Below are 20,459 nucleotides of genomic sequence, written 5' to 3' on the forward strand. Positions count from 1 at the left end.
AACAACACAGAGTTACACATGGAATAAACAAGTGTACAGTCAATAACACAATAGGAGAAAAATAAAGTCTATATACAGTGTGTGCAAATGGCATGAGGAGGTAAGGCAATAAATAGGCCATAGTTGCGAAGTAATTACAATTTAAGGAAATTAACACTGGGGCAATAGATGAGCAGATGGTGATGTGCAAGTAGAAATACTGGTGTGCAAAAGAGCAGAAAAGTAAATAAAACAATATGGGGATGAGATAGGTAGATTGGGTGTGCTATTTACAGATGGGCTATGTACAGCTGCAGCGATCAGTTACCTGCTCAGATAGCTGATGTTTAAAGTTAGTGGGGGAAATATAAGTCTCCAGCTTCAGCGATTTTTGCAATTCGTTCCAGTCTTTGGCAGCAGAGAACTGTAAGGAAAGGCGGCCAAATGAGGTGTTGGCTTTGGGGATGACCAGTGAGATATACCTGCTGGAGCGCGTGCTACGGGTGGGTGTTGTTATCGTGATCAGTGAGATGAGATAAGGCGGAGCTTTACCTAGCATGGACTTATAGATGACCTGGAGCCAGTGGGTCTGGCGACGAATATGTAGCGAGGGCCAGCCGACTAGAGCATACAGGTCGCAGTGGTGGGTGGTATAAGGGGCTTTGGTGACAAAACGGATGGCACTGTGATAAACTGCATCCAGTTTGCTGAGTAGAGTATTGGAAGCTATTTTGTAAATGACATCACCGAAGTCGAGGATCGGTAGGATGGTCAGTTTTACGGGGGTACGTTTGGCGACGTGAGTGAAGGAAGCTTTGTTGCGAAATAGGAAGCCGATTCTAGATTTAATATTGGAGATGTTTAATATGGGTCTGGAAGGAGAGTTCACAGTCTAGCCAGACACCTAGGTATTTGTAGTTGTCCACATCTTCTAAGTCAGAACCGTCCAGAGTAGTGATGCTAGTCGGGTGGGTGGGTGCGGGCAGTTGGAGGCCACGGAAGGAGTGTTGTATGGCATTGAAGCATGTTTGGAGGATAGTTAACACAGTGTCCAAAGAATGGCCAGATGTATACAGAATGGTGTCGTCTGCGTAGAGGTGGATCAGGGAATCACCCGCAGCAAGAGCAACATCGTTGATACATACAGAGAAAAGAGTTGGCCCAATAATTGAACCCTGTGGTACCCCCATAGAGACTGCCAGAGGTACTAAATATAATTTTGATTATTTTGTTAATCAAAACCTGTCTACTTTTTGTTTTGTTATTTTATTATGTTTATTATGTCAATGCAGAACACTTGATAAACAAGACAGTTTTATTTTTCAAATGTGGTTTGAACTGGGTGACCTGGTAATCTCTATGTGAAAGTCCAGCATTTGGCGTGGGATAGATGGGGCAGGTTTGAGATCTAAGGAATTAGCAAGAAAATTACACGTTATTCTCGGCTGCCTCACCAATGTCTGTCCGTGAATTAATAACTTTTAATTGCTACATTTTCCCAATAGATGGAAGCATAAGACCATGAAGCATCAGTTATAGGCTACAAGCAGCAATATGATTAACATAAAATAGCATGCAACCACAGACTATATGTCCCATGATTTTCTAAAATGGTCACATTACTTTAGTTAGCTATATATCTCGTATTAGGGTTGCATTACTTTAGTTAGCTGTAGGGCTGTGTTGCTAGTGGCTTTTGGGAGAGCAAATTTTTTTGGACCATAGCAGGTATTGAACACCGGGTAAATTATCACTAGTCAGAACCTCAAACTTAGTATACATGTATTATGAAAATCATCTTAATATCTGATATTGCGAGTAAACAACCTCGGAATAGAAAAGACAAGAGTGCTTCTTCCAGCCCACCAATAAATTACATAATTCAACCCTCCCGGTTAGTAAATTTATAAAGTGTATTTATACTATTTTCTAGCTCTGAGTCTCTACTTTTATCCAATGTGAAAAACACAATTTCAAATGTTGCTACTTAAGACCGAATCGAGCCGGTCGGTCACATTTCACTGTGTAAAACCTAGCAGTACTACTGATTTCACTGAGAGTGAGGCAGATATATATTTTTACTGTATAAAACCTAGTAGTACTACTGATTTCTCTGAGAGTGAGGCAGATATATAGCATTTTGCAAAAAAACATGATTATTTGTCCCTCTGAAATGAAACCATCAAGTGATAGATTTTAAACATATACATGTCTGTCATTGAACAACCCCCTGCCATGATTAGATAGTGAAAAAACCCACCAATCTCTTTAATAATTTAACAAAACAATAAAAGATAATTTATGAATGTTTCTGAAAATGGATATATAGCGTTTTGGAATGAAACTCTTATGTTTCCCCATCTGAGCTCAGAGTAGATGAGAGATGTAATGTTTGTCTCTGTTGTGTTGAAGCCCAATCAAGCAGAAGAGACCAGCCTCCCCTGTACCCAGCTGTGTGTCCATGAAGAGTGACCGGTCTATAGAACAACCTATATCATTTAGAGAGGGAGACTTTTCTACTGAACAAAGGTAAGAAGAACTCATGGGTCATGGTCAGTGAGTTAAACAACACTGTCTCTAGTCATTTCTCTCCCATTTTCCCATTTATTTTTGTTATTTCATAATCCATAGGCTAATCCTTTTTTCCAATTTCATAGTCCTAAAACAATATTAAACAAACACAGTATTCCCTCATGGTCTGTCTGTCTGTCTGTCTGTCTGTCTGTCTGTCTGTCTGTCTGTCTGTCTGTCTGTCTGTCTGTCTGTCTGTCTGTCTCAACCTCAGTAAACATTCATTATATAAAAACATCTTAATATCTGATATTGTGAGTAAACAACCTCGGAATAGAAAAGACAAGAGTGCGTCTTCCAGCCCACCAATAAATTACATAATTCAACCCTCCAGGTTAGTAAATTTACCTCAACATGCCCCTGGAGAAGGCAGAGTGACGACACCAGCCTTTTAGCGGGGCTGAGTTGACTACTAGCAAGAGAAGGCAGAGCGGGTCGATGCTGGTTGATGAATTTGACAGTGAATGTACCTGGAAAATATTATCCAGAGGAGAGCAGAGGGAAGCATATTTCCCTTGATGAGATGACTGAATTAATGTTCTGGCTTATTGATAATCGTTATATTAATGAAGTATAATTACAAAACATGAGCATAAAAACAGCTGATTAAAAACATGAATAATCATTATATTCCTTCACAGTAATCTGTTAAATGCCTTTTCAGTCCTTCCTCTTTAGTTAGCAGTTTGGAAAGGGACATAAAGAAGCACACAGGAGTTTTCCTGTGAGGGGGAGTGGTGGTGTATCCAGGGAGAAAACTAAACTAATCTTCTGAAATGTCATTTGTGGTTTTATGCTGCCATCTATTGGAATTATTTAGCAACTGCAGTAGTACTGTCATTGAACAACACCAAGCCATGATTTGATAGTGAAAAAACACACCAATTCCTTTAAACAATAACAGCTAATTTATGAACATTTATGAAAATGGATATATAGCTTTTTGGAATGAAACTCTTTAAACTGTTCCCTTTTAATTGCTACCATGGTTATGCATATGCTTTAAATATTTATTCTGTAGGTGTCACGATCGTCTTTCTGTGGAAGAGAGGACCAAGGCGCAGCGTGATACGAATACATCTTTTATTGACGAAGATGAACACGAAACAAAACACTTTTACAAACTAGCAAAAACAACAAACGACCGTGAAGCTACAAAACGAAAGTGCAGACACAAGCTACTAACGTTTAGACATAGACAAATACCCACAACCTGGCTAATGCCTATGGCTGCCTTAAATATGGCTCCCAATCAGAGACAACGATAGACAGCTGTCTGATTGACAACCACTCAGACAACCATAGACATACCTAAACACCTACACTGAACACAACCCCATAAACTCTACCAAAACCCCCTAGACAATACAAACACCCTCGACTAGACAAAAACACACAAACATCCCCCATGTCACACCCTGACCTAACTAAAATAATAAAGAAAACAAAGATAACTAAGGCCAGGGCGTGACAGTACCCCCCCCCCCCCTCAAAGGTGCGGACTCCGGCCGCAAACCTGACACAGAAGGGGAGGGTCCGGGGGGGCCTTCTTATGGCGGCGGCTCGGGTGCGGGACGTGACCTCCACTTCACCATAGTCACTACCTGCTTTGGTGGCGCCTCTGGAGCGGTGACCCTTTCAGCGAGTCCTGGACTGAATACCATCCTAGAGGGCGCCACTGGACTGAGGGGCAGCTCCGGACTGAGGGGCAGCTCCGGACTGAGGGGCAGCTCCGGACTGAGGGGCAGCTCCTGGCTGGCGGGCGGCTCTGGCAGATCCTGGCTGGCGGGCGGCTCTGGCAGATCCTGGCTGGCGGGCGGCTCTGGCAGATCCTGACTGGCGGGCGGCTCTGGCAGATCCTGACTCGCGGGCGGCTCTGGCTGCTCCTGACTGGCGGGCGGCTCTGGCTGCTCCTGACTGGCGGGCGGCTCTGGCAGATCCTGACTGGCGGGCGGCTCTGGCTGCTCCTGACTGACGGACGGCTCTAGCGGCTCCTGACTGACGGCTCTGAAGGCTCAGGACAGACGGGCGGCTTTGAACGCTCAGGACAGACGGGCGTCTTTGAAGGCTCAGGACAGACGGGCAGCTCAGACGGTGCTGGGCAGACGGGCAGCGCAGGCGGCGTTGGGCAGACGGACACCTCAGACGGCGTTGGGCAGACAGGCAATGCAGGCGACGCTGGGCAGACGGACAGCGCAGACGGCTCTGGGCAGGCAGGCAGCTCAGATAGCGCTTGGCAGACGGCAGACTCTGGCCGGCTGAGGCGCACAGTAGGCCTGGTGCATGGTACTGGAACTGGAGGTACCGGGCTAAGGACACGCACCTCAAGGCTAGTGCGGGGAGCAGCAACAGGACGCACAGGACTTTGGAGACGCACAGGAGGCTTGGTGCGTGGTGCCGGAACTGGTGGTACCGGGCTGGAGACACGCACCATAGGGCGAGTGTGTGGAGGAGGAACAGGGCTCTGGAGACGCACTGGAAGCCTGGTGCGTGGTGTTGGCACTGGTGGTACTGGGCTGGGGCGGGGAGGTGGCGCCGGATATACCGGACCGTGCAGGCGTACTGGCTCCCTTGAGCACTGAGCCTGCCCAACCTTACCTGGTTGAATGGTCCCCGTAGCCCGACCAGTGCGGGCAGGTGGAATAACCCGCACTGGGCTGTGTTGGCGAACCGGGGTCACCATGCGTAAGGCTGGTGCCATGTATGCCGGCCCGAGGAGACGCACTGGAGACCAGACACGTTGAGCCGGCTTCATGGCACCTGGCTCAATGCCCAATCTAGCCCGGCCGATACGAGGAGCTGGAATGTACCGCACCGGGCTATGCACACGTACAGGAGACACCGTGCGCTCTACCGCATAACACGGTGTCTGCCCGTACTCTCGCTTCCCACGGTAAGCACGGGGAGTTGGCGCAGGTCTCCTACCTGACTTCCCCACACTCCCTTGTAGCCTCCCCCCCAAGAAATTTTTGGGTTTGACTCTCAGGCTTCCAGCCTCGCTTCCGTGCTGCCTCCTCATATCGCCTCCTCTCGGCTTTAGCTGCCTCCAGCTCTTCACGAGGGAGGCGATATTCTCCCGGTTGTGCCCAAGGTCCCTTACCGTCCAGTATTTCCTCCCAAGTCCATGAATCCTGTGTATGTTGTTCCTGCTGCTGCTTAACACGCTGCTTGGTCCTGGTGTGGTGGGTAATTCTGTCACGATCGTCTTTCTGTGGAAGAGAGGACCAAGGTGCAGCGTGATACGAATACATCTTTTATTGACGAAGATGAACACGAAACAAAACACTTTTACAAACTAGCAAAAACAACAAACGACCGTGAAGCTACAAAACGAAAGTGCAGACACAAGCTACTAACGTTTAGACATAGACAAATACCCACAACCTGGCTAATGCCTATGGCTGCCTTAAATATGGCTCCCAATCAGAGACAACGATAGACAGCTGTCTCTGATTGAGAACCACTCAGGCAACCATAGACCTAAACACCTACACTGAACACAACCCCATCAACTCTACCAAAACCCCCTAGACAATACAAGCACCCTTGACTAGACAAAAACACACAAACATCCCCCATGTCACACCCTGACCTAACTAAAATAATAAAGAAAACAAAGATAACTAAGGCCAGGGCTTGACAGTAGGAAACATTTCAATTCAGCGGTGTCCATTTAGGCCAATTCCCAAGTGTAAGGGGTTAATTAGACCCACATATTGTCTCATCTCAGTCCTCCACTCTTTGGCAACCTCTTGATTGTTGATACAATCAGTCTCATTTATGTGTTCCATTTTCAGTCTCATTTATGTGTTCCATTTTCAGTCTCCTTTATGTGTTCAATTTTCAGTCTCCTTTATGTGTTCCATTTTCAGTCTCCTTTATGTGTTCCATTTTCAGTCTCATTTATGTGTTCCATTTTCAGTCTCCTTTATGTGTTCCATTTTCAGTCTCCTTTATGTGTTCCATTTTCAGTCTCATTTATGTGTTCCATTTTCAGACTCCTTTATGTGTTCCATTTTCAGTCTCCTTTATGTGTTCCATTTTCAGTCTCATTTATGTGTTCCATTTTCAGTCTCCTTTATGTGTTCCATTTTCAGTCTCATTTATGTGTTCCATTTTCAGTCTCCTTTATGTGTTCCATTTTCAGTCTCCTTTATGTGTTCCATTTTCAGTCTCCTTTATGTGTTCCATTTTCAGTCTCCTTTATGTGTTCCATTTTCAGTCTCATTTATGTGTTCCATTTTCAGTCTCCTTTATGTGTTCCATTTTGGCACAGATTCCAAGCTCCTTTCTCCATGGCCTCTTCTACTTATCAATGCTAAAGATGATCTATGTGGCCATTCTGTTCTGACAAAAATTACATTGTCTTTCTTTCTGTGATGTACCTTGGAATTAGCTGACAGTATAGAATGAGCCATGTTCATTTACATCAGAGATGTCATATTGTTAAGCTAAATAAAAGATGTGAGGTAGACCTATGTAGCTGACATTTAAAAAACTACATAAGATCGAAACAGTCGTTCACAGTTGAGAGTGAGGCAGATATATAGCATTTTGTAAAGAAATATTATTATTTGTCCCTCTGAAATGAAACCATAAAGTGATAGATTTTAAACAAATACATGTCTGTCATTGAACAATCCCATGCCATGATTAAATAGTGAAAAAACACACCAATCTCTTTCAGAAATGCTTTAAACAATAAAAGCTAATTTACCAACATTTCTGAAAATGGATATTTTGCGTTTAGGAATGAAACTCTTCTTATGTTTCCCAATCTGAGCTCAGAGTAGATGAGAGATGTAATGTTTGTCTCTGTTGTGTTGAAGCCCAATCAAGCAGGAGAGACCAGCCTCCCCTGTACCCAGCTGTGTGTCCACGAAGAGTGACCGGTCTATAGAACAACCTATATCCTTTAGAGAGGGAGACTTTTCTACTGAACAAAGGTAAGAAGAACTCATGGGTCATGGTCAGTGAGTTAAACAACACTGTCTCTAGTCATTTCTCCTCTCCCATTTTCCCATTTCTTTTTGATGTTTTCATAATCCATAGGCTAATCCTTTTGTCCATTTTCATAGTCCTAAAACAATATTAAACAAACACAACATTCCCTGTGTGTGTGTGTGTGTGTGTGTGTGTGTGTGTGTGTGTGTGTGTGTGTGTGTGTGTGTGTGTGCACTCCCTGGATGAGGAGATGTAATCTCATGTTTTGTCAACAGAAACCAACAGGAGAGATCAGAGTCAGAGATTCTCAGTGGTCAGTCTTCCCAGAGTCATCAAATAGACCTGGACTCCATATTCAGTGTATGTGGTCCTGTTATGTACATTTGTTTTTGTTTACCTCAAGTAAAGTTGATCTGTCAATCATTCATTTAATGTGTTAATGAGAAACATTTATTCTCTTGCTTAACTTATTTACTTGATTTATTTCAGTTGCTTGAAGAGAAAATTATAACATTTGTGAAGAACGAGCTGAAGATGTTCAAGAGGATTCTTAGTCCAGAACTCCCAGAAGGCTTTGAGAGTCAGAAGCAGGATAAGGAAGTGGTGGACGCTGAAGATGAGAAGCAGGAGAGCAGTGCCAGAGAGGGGGCTCTGAAGATCACACTGCACGTCCTGAGGAAAATGAACCAGAATGAGTTTGCTGACACACTGGAGAAATGTAAGAGCTGTCTGCCTCATGTTGAATGCTGTTTTATAACATTTAAAAGCTGTAGCTAAAGTACAGCTAAAGTAGCTGTGTAACTCAATGATATTGTTGCAGACTTAACAACACCTAGTGACCCCATCAAGTAGCAGCAGGGATGTGTTGTGGTGATTAATTTAGAAAGAGAGAGAGACAACATTAATAATACCATCAATAATACCAATAATAATATAATCAGTCACACCAGTCTGTAATGATTATGAAAACATTTGCACATTTATACAGTCAGTTAAGATTAAGAGAATACATAATTATAATTTAAAACTTTATCACAGTCCTACAATACTGTAGGCATTAAAACAGATGTAATATTAATATCCTATGTGTTATTTCTAGATTCAGATGATCCTGCTGTGATTTGCCAACGTGAACTCAAATCTAATCTGAAGAAGAAGTTTAAATGTGTATTTGAGGGGATCGCTAAACAAGGAAACCCAACACTTCTCAATAAAATCTACACAGAGCTCTACATCACAGAGGGTGGAACAGGAGAGGTCAATAATGAACATGAGCTGAGACAGATTGAGACAACAACCAGGAAACAAGCAAGACCAGAGACTGCAATCAAATGTAACGACATCTTCACACCTTTAACTGGACAAGACAAACTTATCAGAACTGTGCTGACAAAGGGAGTCGCTGGCATTGGAAAAACAGTCTCTGTGCAGAAGTTCATTCTGGATTGGGCTGAAGGAAAAGCAAATCAGGATGTCCAATTTGTATTTCCATTCCCTTTCCGGGAGCTGAATTTGATGAAAGGTGAAAATCTCACTTTGATTGAACTTCTCAATCACTTCTCAATGGAAACCAAACAATCAGGAATCTCCAACTACGACAAGTTCAAAGTTCTGTTCATCTTTGATGGTCTGGATGAGTGCCGACTGCCCCTAGACTTCCAGAAGAACAAGATCTGTTGTGACGTCACAGAGTCAACCTCAGTGGATGTTCTGCTGACAAATCTCATCAAGGGAAATATGCTTCCCTCTGCTCTCCTCTGGATAACTACCCGACCTGCAGCAGCCAATAAGATCCCTTCATGGTGTGTTGACCAGGTGACAGAGGTACGAGGGTTCAATGACCCACAGAAGGAGGAGTACTTCAGGAAGAGATTCAGTGATGAGGACCTGGCCAGCAGAATCATCTCACACATAAAGACGTCAAGGAGCCTCCACATCATGTGCCACATTCCAGCCTTCTGTTGGATTGCTGCAACAGTCCTTGAACCCATGCTGAAACATAAGAGAGAAGAGATGCCCAAGACTCTGACTGAGATGTACACACACCTTGTGGTGTTTCATACCAAACAGAAGAATGAAAAGTATCTTGGGAAAGAAGAGACAGGTCCACACTGGAATAAAGAGAGCATTCTGTCACTGGGAAAACTGGCTTTTCAACAGCTTGTGAAGGGCAATCTGATTTTCTATGAAGAAGACCTGAAAGAGGCTGGCATTGATGTCAGTGAAGCCTCAGTGTACTCAGGATTGTGCACACAGCTCTTTAAAGAGGAATATGGTCTGTACCAGGACAAGGTGTACTGCTTTGTTCATCTGAGCATTCAGGAGTTTCTGGCTGCTGTATATGTGTTCCTCTCATTCATCAACAACAATGAGAATTTAATTGACAAACTGCAAACAAAAGACGAGTCTGAAGTTACTTTCTACAAAAGTGCTGTGGATAAAGCCTTACAAAGTGAGACGGGAAACCTGGACCTTTTCCTCCGCTTCCTTCTGGGCCTCTCACTGGAGTCCAATCAGAAGTACTTACGAGGTCTGCTGACAAAGACAAGAAGCAGCTCACAGAGCCATGAAGAAACAGTCAAGTACATCAAGGAGAAGATCGGGGAAAATCTCTCTCCAGAGAGGAGCATCAATCTGTTCCACTGTCTGAATGAACTGAATGACCATTCTCTAGTGGAGGAGATCCAAAGATACCTGAGATCAGGAAGTCTCTCAAAACCCAACCTGTCACCTGCACAGTGGTCAGCTCTGGTCTTTGTGTTGCTGACTTCAGAAAAGGAGCTGGATGTGTTTGACCTGAAGAAATACTCCAGATCAGAGGAAGGTCTTCTGAGGCTGCTGCCAGTGGTCAAAGCCTCCAGAGCTGCTCTGTGAGTAAATAAAATTACATATAAGAACTAATCATGTGATTTTCACATTAGTATAACAATATTACCATACAATTCTAGAAGACAGAAGATTAATCTATATGTTGTTTGGGAGAATAAACCAAATGCATCTGCCATTGTCCTTCTACACTACTCGTTAAATTAACAGTGTGTTTATGAAATCATGATGATCTCTTTGTCAGGCTGTCAGGCTGTGGAGTCACAGAGGAAGGCTGTGCTTCTCTGGTCTCAGCTCTGAGGTCAAACCCCTCACACCTGAGAGAGCTGGATCTGAGTAACAATGACCTGAAGGATTCAGGGGTGAAGCTGCTCTCTGCTGGACTGGGGAATCCCCACTGTAAACTGGAGACTCTGAGGTCAGTATTCCTGTAGTTGGTCAACAAGTGATAACTGTTCACCAGATCCACATGTGTTTACCAGCCACACATAGTTCACACCATATGTATTTGGACAGTGAAGCTTACAGTTTTAAATGTGGCGCTATGCTCCAGCATTTTGGATTTGAGATAGAATGTTTCATATTAGGTGACAGTACAGAATGTCCCCTTTTATTTAAAGGTTTTCATAAACATATATTTTACTGTTTGGAAATCAAAGCACTTCATGTCTCTAGTTGTCCCAGTTGAAAAAGTCTTAATTATTTATACAAATTAAAGTAGTCATAAGTTTAGTATTTGGTCCCATATTCCATGCCTGCAGTGATTACATCAAGCTTGTGATTCTACTAACTTGTTAAATGCATTTGCAGTTTGTCTTGGTTGTGTTTTGGATGATGTTTTTCCTGATAGAAACTGAATGGTGAATAATGTCCTGTCATTTTGGAGTCACTTCACTTGTATTGTCAGTAAGAATAGAAGATGTTTCTGAACACTTCTACATTCATGTGGATGATACCATGATTATGAATAATCAGGAATGAATCGAGAATGATGACGAAAAACAGAGTTATAGAGGCAAAAATATCAGACCCTCTCTGCTATTGGTAATGGTGAGAGGTTAGCATGTTTTGTTGTAGCCTCTGTTATTGGTAATGGAGAGAGGTTAGCATGTTTTCTTGTAGCCTCTGTTATTGGTAATGGTGAGAGGTTAGCATGTTTTGTTGTAGCCTCTGTTATTGGTAATGGAGAGAGGTTAGCATGTTTTCTTGTAGCCTCTGTTATTGGTAATGGTGAGAGGTTAGCATGTTTTGTTGTAGCCTCTGTTATTGGTAATGGAGAGAGGTTAGCATGTTTTCTTGTAGCCTCTGTTATTGGTAATGGTGAGAGGTTAGCATGTTTTGTTGTAGCCCCTGTTATTCAAATCAAATCAAATCAAATTGTAGTTGTCACATACACATGGTTATCAGATGTTAATGCGAGTGTAGCGAAATGCTTGTGCTTCTAGTTCCGACAATGCAGTAATAACCAACAAGTAATCTAACCTAAAAATTCCACAACTACCACCTTTTACACACAAGTGTAAAGGGATGAAGAATATGTACATAAAGATATATGAATGAGTGATGGTACAGAACGGCATAGGCAAGATGCAGTAGATGGTATTCAGTACAGTATATACATATGAGATGAGTAATGTAGGGTATGTAAACAAAAAAGTGGCATAGTTTAAAGTGGCTAGTGATACATGTATTACATAAAGATGGCAAGATGCAGTAGATGGTATAGAGTACAGTATATACATATGAGATGAGTAATGTAGCGTATGTAAACATTATATTAAGTGGCATTGTTTAAAGTGGCTAGTGATACATTTTTTACATCAATTTCCTTAATTAAAGTGGCTGGAGTTCAGTCAGTATGTTGGCAGCAGCCACTAAATGTTAGTGGTGGCTGTTTAACAGTCTGATGGCCTTGAGATAGAAGCTGTTTTTCAGTCTCTCGGTCCCTGCTTTGATGCACCTGTACTGACCTCGCCTTCTGGATGATAGCGGGGTGAACAGGCAGTGGCTCAGGTGGTTTTTGTCCTTGATAATCTTTATGGCCTTCCTGTGACATCGGGTGGTGTAGGTGTCCTGGAGGGCAGGTAGTTTGCCCCCGGTGATGCGTTGTGCAGACCTCACTACCCTCTGGAGAGCCTTACGGTTGTGAGAGGAGCAGTTGCCGTACCAGGCGGTGATACAGCCCGACAGGATGCTCTCGATTGTGCATCTGTAAAAGTTTGTGAGTGCTTTTGGTGACAAGCCGAATTTCTTCAGCCTCCTGAGGTTGAAGAGGCGCTGCTGCGCCTTCTTCACAACGCTGTCTGTGTGGGTGGACCAATTCAGTTTGTCCATGATGTGTACGCCAGGGAACTTAAAACTTACTACCCTCTCCACTACTGTCCCGTCGATGTGGATAGGGGGGTGCTCCCTCTGCTGTTTCCTGAAGTCCACAATCATCTCCTTTGTTTTGTTGACGTTGAGTGTGAGGTTATTTTCCTGACACCACACTCCGAGGGCCCTCACCTCCTCCCTGTAGGCCGTCTCGTCGTTGTTGGTAATCAAGCCTACCACTGTAGTGTCATCCGCAAACTTGATGATTGAGTTGGAGGCGTGCATGGCCACACAGTCGTGGGTGAACAGGGAGTACAGGAGAGGGCTCAGAACGCACCCTTGTGGGGCCCCAGTGTTGAGGATCAGTGGGGTGGAGATGCTGTTACCTACTCTCACCACCTGGGGGCGGCCCGTCAGGAAGTCCAGTACCCAGTTGCACAGGGCAGGGTCGAGACCCAGGGTCTCGAGCTTGATGACGAGTTTGGAGGGTACTATGGTGTTAAATGCTGAGCTGTAGTCGATAAACAGCATTCTCACATAGGTATTCCTCTTGTCCAGATGGGTTAGGGCAGTGTGCAGTGTGGTTGCGATTGCGTCGTCTGTGGACCTATTGGGGCGGTAAGCAAATTGGAGTTGGTCTAGGGTGTCAGGTAGGGTGGAGGTGATATGGTCCTTGACTAGTCTCTCAAAGCACTTCATGATGACGGAAGTGAGTGCTACGTGGCGGTAGTCGTTTAGCTCAGTTACCATAGCTTTCTTGGGAACAGGAACAATGGTGGCCCTCTTGAAGCATTAGGGGACAGCAGACTGGGATAAGGATTGATTGAATATGTCCGTAAACACACCAGCCAGCTGGTCTGCGCATGCTCTGAGGACGCGGCCGGGGATGCCGTCTGGGCCGGCAGCCTTGCGAGGGTTAACACATTTAAATGTTTTACTCACGTCAGCTGCAGTGAAGGAGAGTCCGCAGGTTTTGGTAGTGGGCTGTGTCAGTGGCACTGTATTGTCCTCAAAGCGAGCAAAGAAGTTATTTAGTCTGTCTGGGAGCAAGACATCCTGGCCCGCAACGGGGCTGGTTTTCTTTTTGTAATCCGTGATTGACTGTAGACCCTGCCACATACCTCTTGTGTCTGAGCCGTTGAATTGCGACTCTACTTTGTCTCTATACTGACGCTTAGCTTGTTTGATTGCCTTGCGGAGGGAATAGCTACACTGTTTGTATTCGGTCATGTTTCCGGTCACCTTGCCCTGGTTAAAAGCAGTGGTTCGCGCTTTCAGTTTTGCGCAAATGCTGCCATCAATCCACGGTTTCTGGTTTGGGAATGTTTTAATAGTTGCTATGGGTACGACATCGCCAATGCACTTTCTAATGAACTCGCTCACCGAATCAGCGTATTCGTCAATGTTGTTGTTGGACGCAATGCGAAACATATCCCAATCCACGTGATCGAAGCAGTCTTGAAGTGTGGAATCAGATTGGTCAGACCAGCGTTGAACAGACCTGAGCGCGGGAGCTTCCTGTTTTAGTTTCTGTCTGTAGGCTGGAAGCAACAAAATTGAGTCGTGGTCAGCTTTTCCGAAAGTAGGGCGGGGGAGGGCCTTAAGTTGCGGAAGTTGGTAATGGTGAGAGGTTAGCATGTTTTGTTGTAGCCTCTGTTATTGGTAATGGTGAGAGGTTAGCATGTTTTGTTGTAGCCTCTGTTATTGGTAATGGTGAGAGGTTAGCATGTTTTGTTGTATCCTATGTTATTGGTAATGGTGAGAGGTTAGCATGTTTTGTTATAGTCTCTGTTATTTCTCACTCATTATTATTCATGATTCATTCATGATTTTTCTAATCATGTTTCTAATCATGGCATCATCAGGATTAATTTAGTAGTGTTTAGAAACAGGTTATCTACTCACTTAGACAGAAGATTTATCCAGTCAGTATCCAACATTCAGTTACTATTGGGCAAAACACAACCAAAACAACCAAAACAAACTGCAAATGAAACCAATGAGTTTGGGACCAAATACTAAACTTTTGACTACTTTAATACACTATGAGTGTACTCACTTTAACTGATTTGGTCAGAATATTTATGACTTCTTCAAATGGGGGGACTAGATACATAAAGTGCTTTCATTTCTAAATGGTGAAACAGATATGTATTAAAATACCCTCAAATAAAAGGTGACATTATATACTGTCACCTCATATAAAACATTTGATCTGAAATCCAAAATGTTGGAGTATAGAGCCACATTTAAAATGTTAGCTTCACTGTCAAAACAGATATGGTGTGGACTGTATACTCAATACAATCTAAATCTGATACCTCACTGTCTGTCTTCTGACTGATACTGCTTTTTAAACTGGTCTGGTCAGTCTACTCAAATATTTGTACTATACATGTTTCTATCTACAAGCAAAACCTCGATCATTTGTCATTTATAATAATGATACATTCCATTTATTAATATTGGCAGGTTTCAGGACACTGATGTTAAAAAATAATATACTGCCACTATTTTCACCACCAAAGAATAACAGTGTGATTTTAATATGATTTGACTCTATGCAGGCTGTCACGCTGTCTAGTCACAGAGGAAGGCTGTGCTTCTCTGATCTCAGCTCTGAGGTCAAACCCCTCACACCTGAGAGAGCTGGACCTGAGCTACAATCACCCAGGAGACTCAGGAGTCAGACTGCTCTCTGCTGGACTGGAGGATCCACACTGCAGACTGGAGAAACTCAAGTATGTAGAGGGTTTATGTCAATGTTCATATCAGACATGTTTGAGTCATCAGGCTAGTTAAGACAAACATTCTTACCACCACTTGGACAAAGTTACATGCTGACTGTGTTTGTGTGTGTGTGTGTGTGTGTTCCCGTGTATCACTCATTGACTGTCTGTTCTTCTGCTTACCGCTACAGTGTGGAACATGGTGGAGAGTACACAATGAAACCTGGGCTTAGAAAATGTAAGTATTGACTGCTGTGAAGAATATGACTAAGAATAAGTCTTAATTCAAGTTAAGTCAAAGTCAAAGACAAAGACCACCATCATTACTTACTTGGTCATATTAAATATCAGCTGTAGTTCTACAGAAGCAGAAATCAGTTTAAATCAGGGACACCAAAGTTTAGAGTTGCTTTGACAATGTGTGTGTGTGTCTGTGTGTGTGTGTGTGGCGCGTCCGTGTTACATAAGAAATGTGTGTTTTTGTTCATGCATGCATACGTGTGTGTGTGTGTGTGTGTGTGTGTGTGTGTGTGTGTGTGTGTGTGTGTGTGTGTGTGTGTGTGTGTGTGTAATTAATGGGAATAAGTGTGTTTTATATTACCATACAGTATAACATATGATCATTCAACAAGTCTCAAGTTACCTTAAATTCTCCTTTTGATACCTAGAAACATCTACATTAAATGAATTAGTGAAAAGTGAGTTAACATTCTAATGTGAATGATGATGATTTCTAATATTGTGTCTGGTTTCATCCATCAGATGCCTGTGATCTCACACTGGACCCAAACACAGTAAACAGACACCTCTCTCTGTCTGAGGAGAACAGAAAGGTGACATGTAGGAGAGAGGAGCAGCCGTATCCTGATCACCCAGAGAGATTTGAGAACTGGAGACAGGTGCTGTGTAGAGAGGGTCTGACTGGGCGCTGTTACTGGGAGGCAGAGTGGAGTGGGGGAGGGGCTGGTATAGGAGTGACATATAAAGGAATCAGCAGGAGAGAAGGGGGTAATGATTGTGGGCTTGGATATAATGGCATGTCCTGGAGTCTGGTCTGCTATGACAAAAGTTACATGGCCAGGCACAATGATAAACCCACTACCATAGACATCCCCTCCTCCGGCTCCCACAGAGTAGGAGTGTATCTGGACTGGCCAGCCGGCACTCTGTCCTTCTATAGAGCCTCCTCTGACACACTGACCCACCTGTACACATTCCACACCACATTCACTGAGCCCCTCTATCCAGGGTTTAATGTTTCTTATGACACCTCAGTGTCCCTGTGTCATTTGGTTCCTGGGTCAAACACAACTTGATGTTTCACTCTAATCTGTTTTATGTTTGATCAGAATATGACATTTCTATACATGGAGTAACAATAGTTTATTATTTACTCCATGGTAACTCTGTGTAGGACTCTCTGTAATCCGGCTCCCTGTGAGATCACACACAGTGGACACACACACACACACACACAGTGGACACAAACACACACACACACACACACACACACACACACACACACACACACACACACACACACAAATACGTGTTAATATCACCTTCTGGGGACACATGTTCTCACACCACATTCTGGGGGCACCTGTTCTCACAACACATTCTGGGGACACCTGTTCTCACCACATTCTGGGGACACCTGTTCTCACACCACATTCTGGGGACACCTGTTCTCACACCACATTCTGGGGACACCTGTTCTCACACCACATTCTGGGGACACCTGTTCTCACACCACATTCTGGGGACACCTGTTCTCACAACACATTCTGGGGACACCTGTTCTCACACCACATTCTGGGGACACCACTTTCCTGACAACCTGGAGACAAGATGAAAACATCAAAACATCTAAAATAAATCTATAATGAATACACCCCTTCAAATGTAACTGATTCATTGAAATCAGGGTAGATGACATTGTGGGGACTGGGAAGGTGATCAATGTGGGGACACAAGAGGAAACTCCTTATTTGGTGTCAACAGGAAGTCCCATCTGGGGACCAAGTTCCGACCAACTAGTACCATCTGGGGACAATAGTGTCGGCTGTTGTTTAGGGCACAAGGGGAAGATGGATTCTAATCTAGATCAGTTTGAATGGCCTTTCAGCATATCAGAACCCACTAGAGAATGGATTCTAATCTAGATCAGTTTGAATGGCCTTTCAGCATATCAGAACCCACTAGAGAATGGATTCTAATCTAGATCAGTTTGAATGGCCTTTCAGCATATCAGAACCACTAGAGAATGGATTCTAATCTAGATGAGTTTGAATGGCCTTTCAGCATATCAGAACCCACTAGAGAATGGATTCTAATCTAGATCAGTTTGAATGGCCTTTCAGCATATCAGAACCCACTAGAGAATGGATTCTAATCTAGATCAGTTTGAATGGCCTTTCAGCATATCAGAACCCACTAGAGAATGGATTCTAATCTAGATCAGTTTGAATGGTCTTTCAGCATATCAGAACCCACTAGAGAATGGATTCTAATCTAGATCAGTTTGAATGGCCTTTCAGCATATCAGAACCCACTAGAGAATGGATTCTAATCTTGATCAGTTTGAATGGCCTTTCAGCATATCAGAACCCACTAGAGAATGGATTCTAATCTAGATCAGTTTGAATGGTCTTTCAGCATATCAGAACCACTAGAGAATGGATTCTAATCTAGATCAGTTTGAATGGCCTTTCAGCATATCAGAACCCACTAGAGAATGGATTCTAATCTAGATCAGTTTGAATGGCCTTTCAGCATATCAGAACCCACTAGAGAATGGATTCTAATCTAGATCAGTTTGAATGGCCTTTCAGCATATCAGAACCACTAGAGAATGGATTCTAATCTAGATCAGTTTGAATGGCCTTTCAGCATATCAGAACCACTAGAGAATGGATTCTAATCTAGATCAGTTTGAATGGCCTTTCAGCATATCAGAACCACTAGAGAATGGATTCTAATCTAGATCAGTTTGAATGGCCTTTCAGCATATCAGAACCCACTAGAGAATGGATTCTAATCTAGATCAGTTTGAATGGCCTTTCAGCATATCAGAACAACTAGAGAATGGATTCTAATCTAGATCAGTTTGAATGGCCTTTCAGCATATCAGAACCCAGTAGAGAATGGATTCTAATCTAGATCAGTTTGAATTGTCTTTCAGCATATCAGAACCACTAGAGAATGGATTCTAATCTAGATCAGTTTGAATGGTCTTTCAGCATATCAGAACCCAGTAGAGAATGGATTCTAATCTAGATCAGTTTGAATTGTCTTTCAGCATATCAGAACCACTAGAGAATGGATTCTAATCTAGATCAGTTTGAATGGTCTTTCAGCATATCAGAACCCACTAGAGAATGGATTCTAATCTAGATCAGTTTGAATGGCCTTTCAGCATATCAGAACCCACTAGAGAATGGATTCTAATCTAGATCAGCATATCAGAACCACTAGAGAATGGATTCTAATCTAGATCAGCATATCAGAACCCACTAGAGAATGTTGCCGGGCGTCCTCTTTGATTAGTAAAAGAGTTATAGTCATTAATAATAATACTATAACCAGTCAGGTGATTAGTAATAGAGTTATAGTCATTAATAATAACACTATAACCAGTCAGGTGATTAGTAATAGAGTTATAGTCATTAATAATAACACTATAACCAGCCCGTGCCTTTACACATGAATCAATCCTGTCTTCTCTTTACGTTTCGGGTCTACAGCTTTGGGGATTTGTGTGAGCAAGCCCCACAAACAAATCAGTTGCACTGACAACAGTTTTCATGGGCCTTGTTTCCTGTGCACCTGACACCTTGACATTATGTCTTATTTTTCCCAAGTGGGAGCTGTGGTGCTTGGGGAAGAGGGAGAGCAGGACCTGCTGCCTGCTTGGAGCTGTGGTGCTTGGAGAAGAGGGAGAGCAGGACCTGCTGCCTGCTTGGAGCTGTGGTGCTTGGAGAAGAGGGAGAGCAGGACCTGCTGCCTGCTTGGAGCTGTGGTGCTTGGGGAAGAGGGAGAGCAGGACCTGCTGCCTGCTTGGTGCTGTGGTGCTTGGGGAAGAGGGAGAGCAGGACCTGCTGCCTGCTTGGAGCTGTGGTGCTTGGGGAAGAGGGAGAGCAGGACCTGCTGCCTGCTTGGTGCTGTGGTGCTTGGGGAAGAGAGAGAGAGCAGGACCTGCTGCCTGCTTGGTGCTGTGGTGCTTGGGGAAGAGAGAGAGAGCAGGACCTGCTGCCTGCTTGGTGCTGTGGTGCTTGGGGAAGAGAGAGAGAGCAGGACCTGCTGCCTGCTTGGAGCTGTGGTGCTTGGGGAAGAGAGAGAGAGCAGGACCTGCTGCCTGCTTGGAGCTGTGGTGCTCGGGGAAGAGGGAGAGCAGGACCTGCTGCCTGCTTGGAGCTGTGGTGCTTGGAGAAGAGGGAGAGCAGGACCTGCTGCCTGCTTGGAGCTGTGGTGCTTGGGGAAGAGGGAGAACAGGACCTGCTGCCTGCTTGGTGCTGTGGTGCTTGGGGAAGAGGGAGAGCAGGACCTGCTGCCTGCTTGGAGCTGTGGTGCTTGGGGAAGAGGGAGAGCAGGACCTGCTGCCTGCTTGGTGCTGTGGTGCTTGGGGAAGAGAGAGAGAGCAGGACCTGCTGCCTGCTTGGTGCTGTGGTGCTTGGGGAAGAGAGAGAGAGCAGGACCTGCTGCCTGCTTGGTGCTGTGGTGCTTGGGGAAGAGAGAGAGAGCAGGACCTGCTGCCTGCTTGGAGCTGTGGTGCTTGGGGAAGAGAGAGAGAGCAGGACCTGCTGCCTGCTTGGAGCTGTGGTGCTTGGGGAAGAGGGAGAGCAGGACCTGCTGCCTGCTTGGAGCTGTGGTGCTTGGGGAAGAAGGAGAGCAGGACCTGCTGCCTGCTTGGTGCTGTGGTGCTTGGGGAAGAGGGAGAACAGGACCTGCTGCCTGCTTGGAGCTGTGGTGCTTGGGGAAGAGGGAGAGCAGGACCTGCTGCCTGCTTGGAGCTGTGGTGCTGGGGAAGAGGGAGAGCAGGGCCTGCTGTCTGCTTGGAGCTGTGGTGCTTGGGGAAGAGGGAGAGCAGGGCCTGCT

The 20,459-nt window shown here is 44.3% G+C and overlaps 1 long non-coding RNA gene across 1 annotated transcript; it reads left to right on the plus strand.

The window, feature by feature from the left end:
• The first annotated feature begins 2,394 nt into the window (after positions 1–2,394).
• On the plus strand, positions 2,395–7,818 carry LOC120038049. Its single transcript, XR_005474934.1, has 3 exons — positions 2,395–2,508; positions 7,380–7,496; positions 7,770–7,818. It is a non-coding gene; the product is annotated as an uncharacterized LOC120038049 (long non-coding RNA).
• Positions 7,819–20,459: the final 12,641 nt, after the last annotated feature.

Source organism: Salvelinus namaycush, unplaced genomic scaffold (assembly GCF_016432855.1).
Source record: "Salvelinus namaycush isolate Seneca unplaced genomic scaffold, SaNama_1.0 Scaffold206, whole genome shotgun sequence".
NCBI lineage: Eukaryota > Metazoa > Chordata > Actinopteri > Salmoniformes > Salmonidae > Salvelinus > Salvelinus namaycush.